This window comes from Cebus imitator, unplaced genomic scaffold, assembly GCF_001604975.1.
Source record: "Cebus imitator isolate Cc_AM_T3 unplaced genomic scaffold, Cebus_imitator-1.0 Scaffold127, whole genome shotgun sequence".
Classification (NCBI taxonomy): Eukaryota; Metazoa; Chordata; class Mammalia; order Primates; family Cebidae; genus Cebus; species Cebus imitator.
The window spans coordinates 2,700,766-2,722,427 of record NW_016107442.1 but is presented as its reverse complement, the minus strand read 5'-3'; positions in this window follow the sequence as shown (position 1 = coordinate 2,722,427).

The following is a 21,662-nucleotide window of genomic DNA, read 5'->3' as shown; positions in this document are numbered from 1 at the left end:
ACTGGCAGTGGTCATTAGTGCTCTCATAAAAAGCAACTGGTCCCTAAAAACCTATCTAGAAGTGGCTGGCAAAACTGGCTGCTCCTCAGATTCATCTGGGAATCTTGTTAAACATTTAGACATTGGGACTACAACAGCGCTCTTGGGGTAGAAGCTAGGAAGCTATGTCTGTAACAGCCTCTCATCCGGTGATTTCTAGCACAGGAGAGTCTGGCATTTGTCCATGAATGATGCTAGATAACCCCTTCCCTAAGTGATCTTTGGCTCCTCCCTGGTTTGGGGTGCTCTGTTGCTGAATCAGTTTTTCTCCAAAGTAGCCATATAGAACCCTCCACCTACTGAGGAACAGGTCTTCCAGAGGCAATGAACACTAAGACTTTATATTAAATCCCCCCTGGGTGTTTTTTTTTTTCTTTCTTTTCTTTTTTTTTTTTCCTGTTTCAGAGGAATCGGCTACATTTACAATCTCAGTATGTTTTGTCAGAATGTCAAACGTTTAAGTACATCTTTATTCATTATCTCATCAATCCTTATGTAGACTTGCCTAATAAAATACATAATGTTCAGCTAAATTTGGTTTCAGATAAATTGTGCATTTGTTTTAGTATGTGTCCCAAATATTACATGTGATACCCTCATATTATAAATGTATTTGTCTCTTTTTATCTGAAAATCAAATTTAACTGGATATAAACCATTTTTATTTGTTAAATCTGGGAACTCTAAAACCTCATAACAATCTATGAGGAAGACAGAGCAAGCCTTAGATTTTTCTAATTATATAGATGAGAAAACTGAAATTCTAAAAGTCCATAGTTTTCTCCATATCATACTATTAGTGAGCTGTGGAGCTGAAACCAGGTCTAGATTTTCTCACCTCTGATCCAGGACTCTACGTTTCACCCACCTGGCTTGAGCAATAGTTTAAAAAGGATGATGCTGTGCTCCTATGCTATGTGCTTCACTTAGCTACACTATTTTAGCATATATTAGGGACATTGGGGCTATAAGGATGATTTAGCATGTTTTCTGTCTTTGAGTTGATGATCAGATTATTACAAGTATTTTGAAAGAGGAAAACTATATTTATAACATATAAATATATATTCTAATATATTCATAACATATAAATATATATTCTAATATATTCATAACATATAAATATATATTCTAATATATTCATAACATATAAATATATATTCTAATATATTCATAACATATATATTCTAACATATTTATAACATATAAATATATATTCTAACATATTTATAACATATAAATATATTCTAATATATTAATAACATATAAATATATATTCTAATATATTTATAACATATAAATATATTCTAATATATTAATAACATATAAATATATATTCTAATATATTATAACATATAAATATATATTCTAATATATTAATAGCATAAATATATATTCTAATATATTAATATCATATAAATATATATTCTAATATATTAATAACATATAAATATATATTCTAATGTATTTATAACATAAGATCTATATTTCAGGCTGGGCACAGTGATTCACACTTGTAATCCCAGCACCTTGGGAGGCTGAGGCAAGTGGATCACCTGAAGTCAGGAGTTTGAGATCAGCCTGGCCAACATTGTGAATCCCCAACTCTACTAAAAATACAAAAATTAGCCAGGTGTGGAGGCACATGCCTGTAATCCTAGCTACTCCCATGGCTGGAGCAGGAAAATTACTTGAATCTGAAGGCAGAGGCAGTGGGCTGAAATTGAGCCACTTCACTCCGGCTTGGGCAATGGAGTGAGACTCCGTCTCAAAATAAATAAATAAACAAATAAAACCTATATATTTCTATAAACCAGTAGATTCCCAGAAAATTGGTGGACAGTATATTTAGTTAAGTATTGGCTAAGCAGAATCCTTTATTGATTTGAAAAAAAAAAAAGTCTAACAAGTATAACATAATCCATAAAATGAATAACAGCTAAATATAAATCTTTAGTTGATTAGGGACTAGGAGATTTCCTTGATTGAGTCATAGAGCTAAGAATTAATATCATGGATTGGCGTTCAAACCTTGTGTATTAAAGTTAAATTACCTTGGCTCAAACCTGGTTCTGTCTATCCTAATTCTGTTACCTTAGGCAAGTTGCTTTACTTCTGCTACTCAGTTTCTCACCTGTGAAATGGGACTAATTAGCGTAACCATTTCATAGGGTTGCTATGAGTACTAATTAATTTGATACATGTAGAGTGTTTTACAATGGTGTTTGGTAAGTGATAAACAATAAATGTAAGTTTCTACTATTATTATTATGTTGTTCCTGTAGCTGCTGCTATACACATGGGCTGCAATTATTCCAGATTTCCCTTGCTCCAAATTGCCTCTCTTACTGATTCCATTAACTACAACAATGAATCACATAACGTCAAACAGACATTTGCATCAGTTTTTCCATTTATGAATAGACTGCAGTGGCTATAAATGGTGGAGGCCTAGACTGGTGCATAAGTTGTCCAATTCTACCCCAAATGTTAAGAAGCAGCAGAAGTGCTCTGCTTATGCTCACCTGCAATGTGGTTTCCTGTGTCCATCTTCTAGTCTTTCAAGCTAGAGATAGTTCAGGCAAGGAACTGCTTTGAAAACATAAATTTGTCATAAATTCAAGCTTCATGTCTTATCTTCAGTTAGCTCATCAGTGGAAGAATGCTGAAAATTTGAAACAATAAGATATACAGCCAACTTGGAGTCCCTGAGTCTGAGCATTTCAGACAAAGTTTTCGGTCCTTTGAACACATACTCCAAAAACGAGTCTGGCTATCATAGCCAGCTTCTGCGATGTAGTAGTGTATGCTCCACATCTGCCAAGAGTTTGAGCATGCAAAGGGTTCTGTGCCCTTTTTTCAGCTGATTTCTCTGCTCCACTATTGCTGACTTTAAAATATTCAGACTGCTAATGTAATATGCAGCACCTGCAAATACTGTGAAATATTAGCGGGATGGTAATGAAAATTGACCGCAAATGTAATGACAACAGGTGAAATTATTCATGGCCTGCTCTTGGAGCAAGCCTAAGATATAAACTCAATGGGGATAAATGGAGTAAGTTCATGACAAATATGAAAGTATCCCAAACTGCTAAAGTAATAAAAGTAAATATAATAAATCTTTCCTGCAAATATAATAAGGTCCCTAACTGTAAATGTAATAAAACCTATCAACAGCTGCAATATGTTTGGAACATATTATATAGCTTTACAAAGAATTGTACCCCCTGCTGGTACAGCCTCAACAATGTCATGCTTTGTCTTTTTCCAGTGAGTCCAAATCTAGCACACTACATGTTGCCCGGTGTATATTAAGCATGACAGAGCGTTAATAGAACCAGGTTTGAATTGAAAATGAAATGCTCAATCCAGATGTGCTCTTTGGCCATTCTGCAAGCAGAGCCAAAGGCTGTTGGTCTCCCACTAGGGGCTGAAATGCTGCCAGGAAAGCTAAGCATGGGAGGTGAGGAATTGATGAATTGCTGGATAACCTTTGTGTGGCTTGGATATGGTGTCTGAATCCGGAAAGTGAGCCGTACATATGACTAAGTGAATAGGGGCAGCAGGAGTGGAGTGGGAAAAGAGTGTGGGATGAAGACGTTCTGTAAAGATCATATATGTGCCGGGCACAATGCCACATATTTCATACCTTCCCATCCTTCCTCCCTTTTTTTCCTTCTTTCTGCAATTCAGCAAAAATCTGTTGAATTCTTACCAGTTTATAGCTACTAATTACATTCTAGGAATAAAGGACTAAATAATAAAGTAATCATTGCTGGACCCATAAGACCCTTACATCCTGTAGGAGAATCAGAAAGTAAGCAGGAAATTCAAATACAATGCAATTAAAGCCATTACTCGGCAAGAGCTGAGGGTCTGGGACAGAAATCTGAGGAATATCAACATTTAAAAGATGGTCAGAATTATAGCAAATTTCTCTGTTTACATCCTCTCTCATGTTCAGCCAGTTTCCTTTTCTATGTTATGTAAATTATATATAAAACTAAAAACTGAGCAGAAATAGGTTACCAGAAATAGCAACAGGACATCATGGCTATAAACAATAAATCTTGCAAATCTACAAACTCTATAGCCTCTTCTAAACTAAATGTACATTTTCTTCCAAAGTATTTTATTACAGGTTTCTCAAATATATACATATATATGTATAATCAAAAGTGAATTTATGACAACCGTTGTTGCATTTTAACCACTTACACCCACCCTTTGCAGCATGTCATAAAGTAAACAACATTAACACCTGGTTTATATGGTACCAGGTCTTATTTCTTCATAGAAGCTTAAATATACACACATAAATGTTTTGCAGTTTTTCATATACGTATTACTTTGCATCTTGCTTTACTCAATAATATGGATTACATATTAGGTCAATAGATACACAGCTAATACATTAATTTAGCTGCATACCAAAAGCTAAAATAATTAAAGGCTGCATATTATTTCATGCACTGATTTTTCTAGATTAACCAACATTTGAGATCTTTAGGTTTTTATTTTTTATTGCTTACTTTTTTGCAGGACCAAAAAAGCAAAAAACAAAAACACACAAACCAAACAACTAAAACAATAATAACAAAACGTTTGCAATAGGCATTTTTGTACCTATTGCTTTAAAAACATGAGGTTCGGGCCGGGAGCAGTGGCTCATGCCTGTAATCCCAGCACTTTGGGAGATCAGGGCGGGCATATCAACTTGCGGCCAAGTTCTAGACGAGCCTGGCCAACTTGGGAAACCCCATCTCTACTGAAAATACAAAAAATTAGCTGTGTGTAGTGGCACACACCTGTAGTCCTAGGTACTTGGAAGGCTGAGGCACCAGAATTGCTTGAGGCTGGGAGGCACCGTAGAGGTTGCAGTGAGTTGACATCATTCTGGGCAACAGAGGGAGACTCTGTCTCAAAAATAATAAATGAATAAAAACCATGAGCTTCAGGCCGGGCTTGGTGGCTCACGCCTGTAATCCAAGAACCTTGGAGGCCAAGGTGGGCCTTGGGAGGTTGGGAGTTCAAGACCAGCCTGACCAACATGGTGAAACCCCCATCTTTAAAAAACAAAATAAAACAAAACAAAACAAAACATGAGCTTCAATTCTATAATAGTGAAACGTGAAAGTGAAAATTTAAAGACTATGGGACTTTTATTTTGCAACCAGTATTGTCAGATTACTTTTCAAAATTCAGGAGCAACTCACATTCTTTATCAGAGATCATTATAATGACCAAAATTTATTCACAAATATTGTGACCTCTCCTAATTCAAATATATATACAGATAAATTTTTGTCTAGTTGCTCTAATTATGTGTTCATTATTTTATATTTATTGTTCCTTCATTGTTATTTTTAGTTAGTTTTCAATTATAGGTGTGTGTGAACCTCTTTGTTTTCATTTCTTATGGACAGTAACATACAAATTGGGTTAATTTTTCAGAGTCTAGACATTTATATTCCTCCACTCTTCTTGTACTTACTTATTTGTGAATTAAAATTCCTCTCAATTAGCAGAAATAATATGTAGTACATCAATAAACAATATTGTTGAAATCTTTCTTCTCTAGTTGATTTATTTCATTGATCTATATTCCTAGATATGGTTGTAACAGACAAATCTTAAGGTGTTCCCTCCATTTTCTATTTTTCACAGACTTGTGCAATTTCCTCCCTTTACATGTAGCGGTGAAAACAGCCCAATTGTACAGTAGAATTGATGTCCACCATTTTTTTGATAAACGTAGACATTGACTCTCCTGGTCTTAAACCTTGAAACTTAACTTTGTCTCATCTGAGTTCGTTCCTCAGGAAACTTGCCTTCAGGCCTCCCAGGTAGTATCAAAGAACTGAAACTCACCAGATCAGTGCATCCAGACAATTAGATGCCAGGCCTCTCACTCATCATGACTGCCTAACCAACCACTGACTTCCTGTTAACCAGCTCCTCTTCCTTACCCCTCCCTAATTCCTGTTTTCCCACACATAGTTAATTTCTTCCCTGCTATATGAACCCCTAAATTTAGCCGGTTTATGAGACAGATTTGAGACTGATCTGTTCTTCTTGTCCGCAGCACCTGAATAAAGCTTTCTTCCCCAGTAATACTCATTGTCTCAGTGATTTGCTTTCTGTGCAGTGAGCAGCAGGACTTAGACTGAACCCCTGGCATTTATGTAACGGTGATGGCCTGTGACTTTAAACAGCAGAATAAGGCAAAGGTTATAGAATGTACGTGATTATGTGTATATGATTATATTTACTTATGACTGTAATGCCTGTCTTACCAGAGTCTCTGTTTACTGGCTTTGAGGGAGCAAGAGGCTATGTTGGGAAGCCCTGTGTGGCAAGGGATTGTAGGTGGTATCTGGGAAGTGAGGGTAGTCTCCAGCCAACAACCAGCAAGAAACAGATGCCCCCAGTGTTACTACTGCAAAAAATTGAAATTGACAAACAACTCAAATGAGCATGGAAGTGAATCATTTCCATTGGAACCTGTGATATGACTTAATTCCTGGCTGACACCCTGATTGCAGCCTGTGAGTCCCTTTGAGAATCTAGTTAAGTCATGCCCAGACTCCTGATGTTCCAAACTGTGATATAAGAAATACGTGTTTTTATAAGCTGCTAAGTATTTAGAAGTACTGTCATGTATCAGTAAAAATACAGGAGTAGTATCAGGTCATATGGTAGCATCTCTCCAATATAGGGACACATTTTAAAACTTATCTCCAGAAAGATTGTCTGCATTAGGTACAATAAAAATATGAGAACTACTGAAAGTTATCTATTTCAATCACATATTTTCATATGTTAAGTAATCATTTCAACTTTTAATTTTAAAAGTTTATTTTAAAATTTTAAAATGGCTTATTTTAAAATTTAATTTGTATATATGTACATAAATATATATGTATATATATTTACACATCTATGCATTCATATATATGTATATACACACATACATATATATGCAGTCTTTCCTCAGTATCTGTGGGGAATTTGTTCTAGGACTCCCTGCAGACATAAAAACATCCATGGATGTTTAAGTTCATTATATAAAATGGTATAGTATTTATATTACTTAAAAAATTTTTTTTGATCTGCAATTTTTTGAATCCACTAATGCTGAAACCATGGATACACAGGGTAAATGTATATATATTCAAACATATAGTTGCTTTTTAATGAGGCTAAAAAATTGTCAGGGTTTTATCTGCTATTTGTTTTATCTCTGATGTGAACTGTCAGCTCCCTTCCTTTGCCTCTTGGCTGAGTGTGATAATTAAATTAATACATTTTAAAAAATCAGTTCTGAAATACTTTGTAGTGAAAATGTTTGTCACAGTAGTCAAAAGATTTTCCTTCACATTATTTAGACAATTTCTATATTATGAAAATATCTTCTTTGCTCTCAATTGCCTCTTCGGACATGCTCACCAAATATGGAAATCAAATTTTTAATGTAAAATGGCATTTTTGAGCACTGATTATATTCCAGTTTCTGCATGACACAGGGTCCTTGGGTGAGATGTTCATGAATCTCTAGCATTGTACACACTGACTGGCATATACTATTTGCTTGATAAATCATTATTAGATAAAAAAAGCAATATTAGATACAAAAATCATATCTAATTGAGTGATTAACAAGTGTAGAAGAGAAGAACCAACTTGAAAGTGAAGAGAGTTCATGTAGAAACTGTTAAGTTCATGGTCTACTAACATGTTCTTTACTTGGAAGGCTTGCCTTACACCACTCCTTCATGTATTATTTTATATTGAAGTCTTAAAAGCATTTTCATTTGATTCTTTTCAAATCTCAGTGAACTTGGTATACTGGTATATTTATCTAAATTCAAAAATCAGGGAGTTAAAATAACTTGTTCTGTGACAGAGAGGTATCATATATCAGAATAGGAGCAAGAACCTGGACTTCTTGGTATGAATCCATTGCTGTTTTCATTATTCAATCTATTTGAAACTGCTTATTTTATTGTATTTGCCTGTGCAATGAAGTCTCTTGTACTGGTGTGTTACTGGTTATCTGTTCCATGTATTAGGTTCTGTCTCTCTGGCAAGATCATGAGTTTTATTAGGGCAGGCACTTGGTCTTATATCTTTGTTCTATGTAACATGGAATTTTGTAGATCCTCAATAAATAGCGATTGAAGATTAGATTAAATGGCATTTCATTTATGATTCATTTGTTCACACACTCTCATCTATGAACATCTCAACTCCCTTGTTCACCTCCAGGTATAGATATTACACAGCTAAATCTGGTGTTAGGCTATGCTAATGATGTGGAACATGAAAAGTACACTCTGTAGCAGTCTTCAAATGACAGAACAGAAATGAATGGGTTATGCTTTGATTTATACAGTGCCTTTGGTTAGACCACACATGCTATCTTTCTAAGTACCTAGATTATAAAGCACAGGCTTGAAAAATTCAGAGGCAGCTATACATCACTGGGGATGACTATACTCCCCTACCGGACTAGTTAAAGGAAAATATATCTGTCTATTATATTTCCTTATGCAGTAACCATGATGACTTTATGGAAAGTTACATTTCTTATATGATCTTTGGTTAAATATTACATTTCATTGTTTTCATAGTCATTCTTACAATGTTGTAAAAGTGAATCTTCATGTTTTTGACAATACATCTTTGTGAAAGAAACTAACGTAGGGTTTAGGATCCTTCTGAGTGCTGGGGAATAAATACATATACTCCAGGGATCAAGGAAGATACTTTTACCTTTCATCATTTTCTATCCCAAATGTGTTTCAGCAGCATTATATATTATAGCCTTTTGAACCTTATTTTTAGCCTCTGAGAATTCTGCCTCTTTTATTTAGAATATTTTCTTTAGGGTGTTTCCTTCTTATACTTGAAGTCTCATCATAGGATTTTAATCCCCTTGGAAGGCTTTCCAGCCCTCCTTTTTGCTCCTAGTACGTTTTTTGTGTATACCTTTAGCATGTCTTGTGTTAAAATTATTTCTTCATGTGTCTGTTTTTTCCACTAGATATATTCTTTTTGGAGGCTGTGGTAGTACCATTTTCATCATTATATCCAAAGGAGTTAGTACATAACTTACCACAACTGCCAATAATTCCTGAATTTAAAGGGGATAGTTAATTATTTAATAAAAGCTTACTATAGCCGTTGTGCAGACTAAATGGGAAAATGCATATAAATAAATAAATGTTACTGGTGATAAAGAGGAAGTACCTTAAATGCACAACTAGCAGATAGGATAGAGAATATTTGGTGATTTCTTTAATATTATAAAGAAGAAGGAGGAGTCAAGTTTAACTTCATACTTTCTGATCTTGATAAATAGTGATGTGTGACACCACTGTCCAAGATGAGGTGCCTAGATGGAGTTATGCATGTGCCGGGCTGCTAATTAGTGATGCCTGTGTGACACCTGAGAAAGTACAGGGTTTAGATGGAAACGCTTCATTATCAGAGTTCAGTAATGTGATTTGCATTCATTTCTCATTCTGCCTGAAAAGTCCTTCCTCTCATTCTTCATTTTGGTAATTGTGGCCTGTTTTCAAAATTCAACCCGGGTCCCCATCCTCTGGGGAGCCTTGCCTAACTTGTGAATTAGAGGCAAGTTCTCTCCTGTAAACACGTCTTGCCTCTCTCTGGCATAGGACCCATCATATCACACTGTCTCAGAGGAGATTCTCAAAACTCATTCATTTATTTTCAGTGAAGACTGATGGAATCAATAAAACTGATCTCTATAAAAAGAAAATAAATTGTTTAGTTCCACAACACCAAAAATTAGCCTTCACTGTAAAAATGGAAAAGAAACAATATAACCCAACCCCAGAAAGCACAGATCTTTATTAAGGCCAGATGGAAATGAAGGCCTCCTATAGCAAACATTAGAGACTATATCATTTTACCTTTAATTTGTATTCCCAATTTCAGAATTACAAGAGTAAAATCTTCTTCAGATGATGTTAAACTTAATTTGTTCTGCATTGATTTTTTTTTTTTTAAATAAGGGTTCCTACTTGGGGTTTCAATCAGTTGGTTGGAAGGAAATCCAGGACTCCAAAACCGCGTAAACCTTTTAAAATCAAGAAACATGTTGGCCCTCACTTTAGGAAGCAACCCTTATAGAGAGAAAATGTAAAAAAAAAAAAAAAAAAAAACGTCTTTAAAGTGACACTCAGTAACAGGCGTTACCCAGTCTGGGCATGAAAAATTTCACTGTCACAGTCTCAGGTCTATCTGTATGGTTTCAACATCTTTTTATAACAGGCTAGGAGGCATTGTTCAGGACACTTTAGGAAGAAAATTAAACTACTTATGAAAATTGGACAATCATTTAAACCATATACATTTGCCATCTACCTGCATAGAGGTTTTTAGATATACTAACTATAAGTAGCACATTATAGGGATTTAAGGTAAACACCGTTCTTTTAAAAAAAAAAAGTTCATTAAATATTTCTGGATAATTGACTTCTCTGTAACGCTTTAGATTTATTTTCGTTTTTTTTTAGTTTTATGTATCCTATTGAGGGTGATTCTGACATTTACATTTCATACTTAATGTAGCAGTGATAAGAATTCTGTAATACATATCATATAATTCAAATATATCATATATTGCAGAGCCTAGCCCAAAGTATATTCAACAAATATTCTTTCCTATACATTTCTAAGACCTCTTTGATACAGAAGTGACTACTTTGTGAATGTGATAAAGTACTAATTTAGCTTTGTTAAACATGTTTTCACACAGTGTTTTTTTTCCCATTGTAGTACCGCTATACAGTGTAAGTGAGAACATTTAAGCTGTAGCCATCCTGGAGATCTATAAATCTGCCAGTTATCGATCCAGCCTTACAGAAAGGCACAGAAAGAGAGCCTAAATTGTGCTGAGCAGTGGATTTTTTAAAAACACAATTGCGTTTCTTTGACTAGGGGCTCTGGTACAGTAATTACTTTTCTTCAAAGAAACTTCTTAGTCCATCACAATGGCAACAGACCTAATAAAGCCAAATGGATCCCCAAAGTTATTGAAGCTGACCTTCTAGGTGATAGAAACTATTTCCTTTAGTGTGAAAAGAAGCACATCGCTGGTATTTATTTCCTTTTTATAAAATTCAAATGAAGTTCCATTTTGCTACCAAACCCTGAATGATCTGTCATCCCTGCATATTTTTAAGTACTTACAAGTTATTTGATTTTCAAGTAAATTACCTATTGGATTTTAGTTTGTCATCATTGTTGTTTAGGGGACTAAAAATGTCCCAGACTACCTCATCAATTGGATAAGATTGCAGACAAAACGTACGGTAATCTTTCCACCACATTGCTAGCAGAGGCAGTGTTGCAACTTGGAACCCCAAAATGTCCATACCTCTGTGTAGGGCCATGGGCTTCACTTGCAATGGAGGCTAATGCTAGGAAAGGAACTTGAACTACTTTAGGTAAAATGTTTGAAGTGTTTCTTCAGGTTTATCAGGACCCAAACTAGAGTAAAGTCAAGTGAGGCAACTAAGTAAGGTTGAGTATTTTAAAAGGCTTTGAACAATGAGAACACATGGACACAGGGAGGGGAGCATCACACACTGGGATCTGTGGGGAGGGCGGAATAGGGGAGGGACAGTGTCGGGTAGGGAGTTGGGGAGGAATAACATGGGGAGAAATGCCAGATACAGGTGATGGGGATGGAGGCAGCAAACCACATTGCCATGTATGTACCTATGCAACAATCTTGCATGTCCTTTACATGTACCCCAGAACCTAAAATGCAATTTAAAATATATATATATATGTATATAAAAGGCTTTCCTCTCCAGGTCATAAAAGTTCCTCACTTGGCTTACCATTGTCCTCACCAGCTTGTCAAGTTTTTTCATGTGTGATTAAGGCAATCAACAGTTGGGCATTTCAATCCAAAGTTCATCATAATGATATGGACAGGAGACAGAGAAACACTGGGCAGAAGAGGGCAGTTCCCTGGCAAAAATCCCACCCTCAACCCTGGAGACCCATGGCCCTAAATGGAAATAGGCATTTCTGTTTTTGTGCCCAAAAAGTAGCCCTTTTGGTCTGCCATGCCCTGCTATCCTGTACACATATAAACCCCAAACCCCAGGCTTCAGGAGCAGATAAGCAGACAAGCAGACAAACAGAAGAACGGCAAAATGGCAGGGCAGAGAGAGAGAGAAGGGGAGGAATGTCTGAACGTGGGGGTGGGTGGAGAGGAGTTTGTCCACGAGAAAATAATCTTCCCACCCCACCCCCTTCCAGCTCCCCATCCAACCTACTGAGAGCCACCTCCCCTGCTCAATAAAACCCTGCAATTCATTTTCAAGTTTGTGTGTGAACCAATTCTTCCAGGACACTGGATAAGAACTCAGGATACAGAAAGCTGTCACACTGGTACTCTGCCCTTGTAGAAAGGTAAAGGGTCCACTAAGCTGGTTAACACTCAAGCCATCCATGGATGGCAAGACTAAAATGTCACACTGTAACACATGCCAACTTGGGTTCCTGCACCTATCTGTCTGTGTGCTCCCCCCCCCCACAAGGGATTTGAGCAGTGACAGTGACCAAACACACAAGCCACACTCCTGTTTTTTTTATAGTGAACATTTATGTGTTCTCTATAAATGAATTTTTGTCATAAGAGTTTTACAAGCTCAATTTGACCTCCCTATAACACTATGACATAGGTACTAATAGTGTCTCCATTTTAAAAATGAGGAAACTGAGACACAGAGAAATAAAGTAACATCAAAAATCTCACAAAAAGTTTAAGAAAGAGCTAGATCACGCCTGTAATCCCAGCACTTTGGGAGGCTGAGGTGGGCAGGTCACGAGGTCAAGAGATCAAGACCGTCCTCACCAAATGGTGAAACTGTCTCTACTAAAATACAGAAATTAGCTGGGCATGGTGGTGCATGCCTGTAGACCCAGCTACTTGGGAGACTCAGCCAGGAGAATGGCTTGAACCCAGGAGGCAGACGTTGCAATAAGCCGAGATCACGTCACTGCACTCCAGCCTGGCACCTGGCGACAAAGCAAGACTCAAAAAAAAAAAAAAAAAAAGAGAAAAGAAAGAAAGAGGTTTAAAACACAAACACAATAAATTGAAGAGCTAGGATTCAAAGCCATATCAAAGGATTCATTGTCATTTTAGAAAAAACTCCAAAGCATCATTTCAGACAAGCTGGAGGCACAGAGTGACAGCCTGAGATCTGGGCTTGGTGCACTATCATCTCAGGACTCCTCTTTGGCTCAGGATGTAACTAAAAGAAATTGGAAAGACCATTCTGAAGAAGGCAGAACTGGGACTGTATTAAAGTATTAGGGCTTTCATAACAAAATACCACAGGTTGGGGGCTTAAACAGCATAACTTTAATGTCTTACAGTTCTGGTGGTTGGAAGTTCAAGAGCATGGTGTTGTGAGGTTTGGTTTCACCTGAGGCCTCCCCTTAACTCATGGACAAGCACTTCTCATTGTAACTTTACATGGTCTTTCCTCTTTGTGTATGCACCTCTGATATCTCCTCGTCTTCTTATAAAGATACCAGTGGTATTAATTAAGAGCTCAACCCTTATTAGTTTGCTTCACTCTAATTACCTCTTTAAGGCCCTATCTATAAATACAGTTGCATGGGAAATTAAGGCATCAGCCTATGAATTTGAAGAAGGATACAATTCAATCCAAAGCAGGTACATAGAGGCAAGATGATTTATATTACCCAAAGGATAAATGTTAGTCAGCATAGTCAAGGATTAGATGCAGTAACAAACAATCTTCAAATCTTAGTGAATTAATGCACTAACCATTTATTTCTTGTTCATGCTATAGGCATAGTCTGGCTTAGCAGTGACTCTGTTCATGTATTCTGGGATCCAGGATTTCAGAGACACATCTTGACACATGCTTCCACCAATGTACAGAATAGAAAAAGGAAAATTGGACAATTGTACACTGCTTTACAGCTTTCAGCTTCCTTTAATATTTCAACAGCCAAAAAAAAAAAAAATCACATAGCTACATTTAAACTGAAAAGAGGTAAAAGTAAAATCCTACTACTGTATGCCTTGAGGGATCATACAGATACTTGCTAGAAAGAGAAGGAAGTATCAGATCATCAGCAAAATATCTGTTATTGCCTTGGTGGACTAAGAGTGATGGGACCACTTTAAGGATGTAGGCTGTTTCAAATATTTTTAATTTTTTTCCTTTGGTTTGATTTTGGTTTTGGTTTAGAGGAGTAGTTTATTTACCTTTGTATGTAAGATATTTAGCATTTTTGGCCATGCCCAATAAAAGACATTACCTCCTCCCTGCCTCTTAATGATAACTAAAAACCTCACACACCACCAAATAATCAAAAACCACTGAGGGAGGGAATTGCGGGTTGGATGAACCTACAACTGGGATACAGTATAGTAATTTAGTAATGTTCACTAAAACCTAAGGCTCACTTCTCAATCCCAGGCCCCACATCTGTTTGTTGGTCAAAGAAACACAAAATTAACTTACAAAGCTTGCTCATATTTTCATCACGAGAAATAGGGATGAGGTGATTAAGTCATACTGCCCACCAAAAGTAAAGCACTAGAATATAAATAATTGTGTAAGAAACATGGAATCAGGTAAATCAATGGGAAAAGAGAGAGAATATAGACCAAAGGAAACAAAGTAGGGTCTGGTAGTGCCCTGATAACTGCAGAATTTCCAAAGAGAATTTTTCTAAAATGCCTGTAGCATTTGAACTTAAGAAGTAAACCTAAATATTAATTGCAACAAATCATAAATACCATGATTTGCAGAAACCATGTGGAAATACTCAGCTGAGTGTGTTATGGTTTGCAAACATAAAGACGGAAACATATTGGTCTTGCTGACTAAGGCCAACACCACCACTAGTGAAATACACTATTTTTAATAACTCATTTCACTGTTGTTTTGCAGCAGTAAAACACATTTGTAATTATGTAGCTTCAAGCATTTCTTATGGAAAATTACTTTTCCTTAACATAATGACCTTTTAAGTTGTGGTAATGCTTCATTTTAATTCCAAAACTATTTATACCACTTACAGTTAGTGCCGTATGATTTAGAGCTCCTATTTTATGGCCCTCTTGTTCATTACTATTTTGTTGCATAAATATTTCCTTTTTAATATTATTTCTTAAATGCTAGTATAAGTATGGCAAGGGAGAAAGCAAAATTAATATTGTTTTTGTTTCTATATATTTTAAAAGGCAAAAAGAACAGAAATTCAGAAGATATTTTTTTAAATAAAGAATATTTAGGTAGTTTAAAAATTAATACATTAAACAACAACACCAACATCTTTTCTATATAAAATAAATAATCAGATAAGAATTTAATGAAAGAAAAACTCTCATACATGATACCAACAAAAAAGATGAACTCTCTAGAATAGATTTAGCCATAAATATGCATGATTTATATGACAATACATTTTTCTAACATTCTTTTGAGAGACACAAATGAAGTTTTAAGTAATTGAATACTCTTGTATTACAATTTAATACTGTATAAGTTTAAGTCTCACAAAATTCATCTATAAATTCAGTGCAATACCAATTAAAACAATAGACGTCACTGAAAATAAATAGTGAATGATATCCAAAAAATTATGAAAATAAAATTTTAAAAATAAGAACAATGTATCAGACAAGCTATGGAAGTTTGTTATAAAAAATATAATAATTAATGTGGTTTTCTAATGGATGAGTATATCAATGAGGATGGATTAGGATATGCTGCAGTAACAAAGAGACTCAACACCTTTGTGGCTACAACAGAGATTAGTTTTTGCTCATTCTACAGTCAATTGAAGGTCAGCTCTGAGCTCTGTCCATAAGTCCTGAGCCTAAGATGCAGGGTGATGAAACAATGTCATCTTGGCCACTGCAGACTACCATGGCAGTTGAAAGAGTGTGCATGTATTTTGCATTAATATTGAAACGTTCCAATATCTATCACTTCTGTTCACAACTCATCAGTCAGAAATGCTCCCATCTAATTACAAAGGGGTCTGGGAAATGGAATCTCACTTGGTACCTGGAAGACAGAGAGTCAGACATATTCGGTGGTCAACAGTAATGAATTACACAATCTGATATAAGCAGATCAAGAAAGGAGGCAGTGGTATCCAAACAGGAAATATGAAAATAAAGATTCTTATAATGTTTGAAATACAATATCAAAATTTTGTGTTTGTGTGTGTAGGAGGGGGTTGTGAATGTTTTACAAAAAAGCTAATTATTTATTAAAGAAAGATTTACCTTTTTACCTTGTACCCACAATATGATTGGTGCTGTTACAGGTTCCAAGAATATGACAGAGAACAAACAAACAAAAATTCCTATCATTATTTGGCTTACTAAAGATACAGATCTGAAGAATATATGATCTGTGCCCTTGTGGACTATAAGCTGTCCACAAAACTGTATGTGTTACTGAGAACATATATAATCTTCTTATACATTTTTAAATCACATGTGCACTACCTTTGCAGGTAGACTGTTTGAATACTTGCTTTGATTCTTCATTTCCCTTTAGGCCTTCATATTTTTGAGGCTTGGAACACATGATATCCTAAAATAAGACATTTGGTGATTGAGGAAGCCACAGAAGCAAGAGGCTTACTCTGACCTTTTCCCATTTTTCGGCATGAAGTAAGGTCATAAAGAAATTCTCTGACCTACCTTGTCTGAAAGTAGGTCACAAGATCCTCATTCCAGAGGGGTCCTGCCCATGTGTTGGGAGGAAAATCATGCCACATAGAGCAGCCAAGAAGAATCTCAACGGACCTCTCTGAGTTTTCTCTGATTTATTACCTTTAACTTAAACCTTTTTCGTCCAATCATATTTCTCCACAACTATCCTCTTCTTTTGTCAGACTTGGCATAAAAATACACAATTTTCCCTGGGTCATCATTTCTACAGGCTCTGATGTCATGCAAAAGTTTGATGAAATAAATTTGTTAAGCTTTGCTACTGTTAATCTGTATTTTGTTACATGGGTGTCAGCCTTGGTCTTTGTGATAAGTGAAGAAAAGTCAGTACTTTTCTCTCCTATAATGTACAGTTTTAGTTTATTCTCAAGAAACTTCCAAAACACTGAAATTTGTGCCTTCTTTACTGGTTAGCTTTTGCTTTTGAGGCCACAGTCTATATAAAAATGTTTCCAATTAACTATTTTAATTTCAAAAAAAGTTTATCATCTTACACAAATTATATATATTAATAGAAACAAACACTAAAGTCAATCAGAAAGAATAACATAATTCCTTGTAACCTACCACCTATAGATGTTCATTGTCAGCATATTGATGTGTTTTTATTCATTTTATTATATAATAACTAGCTTTTGAGACAGCCACGTGTAAAGGGGTTCCTGGAAAATCTCCAGCTGGCCTATGCGCTGGGAGGTGTGCACAGTGGGTTGCAGCCATGAGAAGCTGGCACCTTTTGCAGTGGGGAGGATCCTAGCCTCTCTCTCCTGTTATGGGTGGTGCTTGTGATTCAGTCTGTGAGGTGGGAAGTGCACTAGCAGGACTCTGGCTGGGCGAAGGGTCTCTGTTTTCCCTTTTTCTTTTCTTTTTTTTTCCTTTCGTCTCCTCTCCTCCTCTCCGCTCCTTTCCTTTCCTCTTTCCTTTCCTTCCTTTCTTTCTTTCTCTTTTGCTTTCTTTCTTTCTTTCACCTTTCTGCCCAATAAATTCCATTTTTTTTTTCCAAGTCTTCAAAGTCTGTGAGCCTAATCTCTCATGGCTGTTTGACAAGAACCTGGCTTTTAGCTGAACTTCAGGAAAATGTCCTACATCACTATTTTTTTAAGTTTGAAACAACCTAATAAATAAACTTATGACTGCCTTTCATCTTAACATCAAGTAATTTTTATAACCGTCTACATTTTTCTTATATATTTTTCCATTATGTTCTTCTACTGAACAGATTTTTTTTAGCACTTTTAGATTCCAAGTTAAATTGAGCAGAAAATATGAAGATTTTCTTATACCCAAAACCCCAGCACGCACAGTTTCCCTTGCTATCAACGTCTCCCACCAGAGTGGTACATTTGTTAAAATTGATGAACCTACACTGACCCATCATTACCACTTAAAATCCACAGTTTTTATTAGAGTTTTCTCTTGGTACTATATATATGATGGCTTTTAACAAATGTATAACAACATGCATCAACCATTAAAATATCATGCAGAATAGTTTTTCTTCCCCCCAAATTATTTGAGCTCCATTTGTTCATCTCTCTACCCACCAGCATCCCAGGCCTTGGCAGTCATTGAATTTTTTACTGTTTCCATAGTTTTGCAGATTTAATTTGGTGCCTTCTCTATTTATAAGAGATTGTTGTGATTCAGAGTAATCCTTCTCTTCCTGGTATAGAGAGGGAAACACATTTACAAATGGAGATTTTGTTATAAATATAAACGCCTTTACAAAAGAGTAGCTTACACTCTGTTTACAGAACCTCTCTCATGTGTGCTATTTCACAAAATTATCAGCTCAAAATAATCCTTCTGCCAGAAACGCGTATTTTGGGGTGACATATTCTAGTCTCCCACAGTGTATTTATCTGGTCTCCTATATTTATGTCTATTCCTGGGCGTCTAGTCTGTTACATTGGTCTGTTTTTCTGTTCTTTCACCAATACCATGCTCTCTTCATTACCATAGCTTTATAGTAGGTCTAGAAAGCAATGAACTTGTGTATATTAATCTCGTGTTATGGTATGTATCCCTAAAACGTTCACGTATTGGAAACTTAATTTCCATTTTAACACTATTAAGAAGTGTGGTGGGCTTTATGAAGTAATTAGGCCATGGAAGTCCACCCCTCATGAATGAAATAATGTCTTTATTGTAGGAGTTGATTAGTTATCTTAGGAGTGCAGTCCTGATAATAGCATGAGATTGGCTCCATCTTCTTTTTCTGTCTCCCATGAACTCACTTCTGCCTTTCATCTTCTGCCATAGAATGACCTTTGACAGATGCCAGAACCATCTTGTTGAATTTCCCAGCCTCCAAAATCATCAGCCAAATAAACTTCTATTATTTGAGAATTACTCAGTTTGGGTATTCAATTATAGCAACAGTAAAAGGGACAGATAATTGGTACCAAGTGGTGAGGTTGTCACTATAACAGATACCTGAAAACATGGAAATGGCTTTGGAATTGAGTAAGAGGTAGAAGCTGGAAGAATTGGAAGGAGCAGGCTAGAAAACGCCTGTATTGTCATAAACGATGCATTAAGTGAAAATCTGGTGAGCACCCAGAAGAGAAGACAGGAAATTCTTAAACTTCTTTAAAGTTACTTAAATAGTCATGACCAGAATGCTAGTAAAAGTATGGAGAGTAAAGACCATTCTGATGAAGGCTCATATGAAATGGGAACAAGAAATTAGAATGGATTGAAGATCATTCTTGTTATGAAGTAGCATAAAACAGCTCAAATTTTTCATGCCCAATAACTTTGTGGAATGCAGAACTTCAGAGGGATGAACTAGGATACTTGGAAGAAATACCTAAGCAGCAAAGTATTCAGGCTGCCATACGCTTACTTTTAACTACATACAATGAGATGCAAGAGGAAAAGATTGACTTAAAGATAGAATGTATAATTAAAAGGAAAGCAGAGTGGAAAGATAATAAAAAATGTGAAGTTTGGCCATGTAAAAAGTACAAAAGTGTATTCAGGAGACATTACTAAGTGTGTGGCCAAGCACCCAATTCCTAATGATAATACCATGGATAGAAGCATGTCCGGTGCTATTTCTCAAGACAATGAAACAAAGACAGTGAAGACATTTCAGAGATATTTTACTCTTCCTTTCTTGTTAGACCAGAGCTCTAGGAGCACAGAATGTTCTGGGAGGAAAAGCCTAAAGTGCCCATCATAGACTTACTACCTAGGACTGCCCACAGACATTGCTTCCCACATTCTGATATAAACCTGCCTGGCCACCCCAGCCATGGCTTAAGCAGACCCAGGTATGACTCAACCCACCACTCTGGAAGGTACAAGCTACATTTTGGCAGCATCAACATGATGCTAAGTCTGCAGACTCACAGAAAGCAACTGTGGGGCCATGGCTTACTCCACCTAGATTTCAAAGGATGATGTGGACAGCTTGGGGGTCCAGGCAGAGTCTTGCCACAAGGGTGAAGCGACCACAGAAAGCTCTAACTAGGGCAATGATAAACAGAAATGTGAGGTTGGAGCTTCCACAGTGTTCCCACAGAGACAATGCGTGGTGGAGCCATGGGAAAGGGCATGCCACTGGGCTCACAGGGTATTAAAACTACCAGCATGCAACGCCAGTCTGGGAGCTGAGTTTAGCAAAGGCATGAGAGATGGGCTCTTCCTAGGGCTTTAGGAGCCCTAACATTGTCCCAAATTATCCAGGGAGGAACATAGAGTCAAGAAAGCTTATTCAAGAGCATCAAGATTTAACATTTGCCATGTTGAGTTTTGGATTTACTTAGGACCAGTTATCCATCCTTTTTTTTTTTTTTTTTCAAATCTTACCTACTCCTCTTTTGGAATGGGAATGTCTGTCCTATGTCAGTTCACCACTGTATTTTAAAATAGATAATTTGTTTTTATTTCACGGGCTCCCAGCTGGAGGGAATTTGCCACAGGATGAATCATGCTGTAATCTCACCCATAACTCATTCAGATGAGACCCTGGAATTTGAACTTTTGAATTTATGTTGAATGAATTGTGACTTTTGGGGCTATTGAAATGGAATTGATGTATTTTGTATGTAAAGAGGAGCTTAGTATTGGGGGTCGGGGTAGAATACTACGATTTGAATGTGCCCTCTAAAAATTCGTATGTTGGAAATTTAATTGCCATTGTAAAGGCACTAAGAGATAATTAGGTCATGACGTCCCTGCCCTTATGAAAGGATTAATGTGCAGAAGTTATACTGGAAGTGGATTGCTTATTGTGGAAGAGGGCTCCTGATAAAAGGATGAGTTTGTACCCACTTTCTCTATCTCATGTGCTCACTTTTACCTTCTGCACTTCTGTCATGGAATAATGCAAAACAAAACCAAAAGGCCCTGGAAAGATGCTGGCATCAGGGTATTAGACTTCTCAGCCTCCAGAACTGTGAGAAGTTGTTATTTTCTTATTTATAGATTACCCAGTCTGTGGTATTGTATTAGTTTGTTCTCACATTGCTAATAAAGATATATCCAAGACTGGGTAATTCATAAAGGGAAGAGATTTAACTGACTCACAGTTCCACATGGCTGGAGAGACCTCACAATCGTGGCAGAAGGCAAATGAGGAGTAAAGTTGTGTCTTAAATGGTAGCAGGCAGAAGAACTTGTGCAGGGGAACTCCCATTTATAAAACCATCAGATTGCATGAGACTTATTCACTACCATGAGAACAGCATGAGGAAAACCATTCCCATGATTTAATTATCCTCCCCTGGCCCCTCCCTTGACATTTGGGGATTATTACAATTCATGTTAAGATTTGGATGGGGACACAGCCAAACCACATTATCTCACCACAGCCCCTTCCAAACCT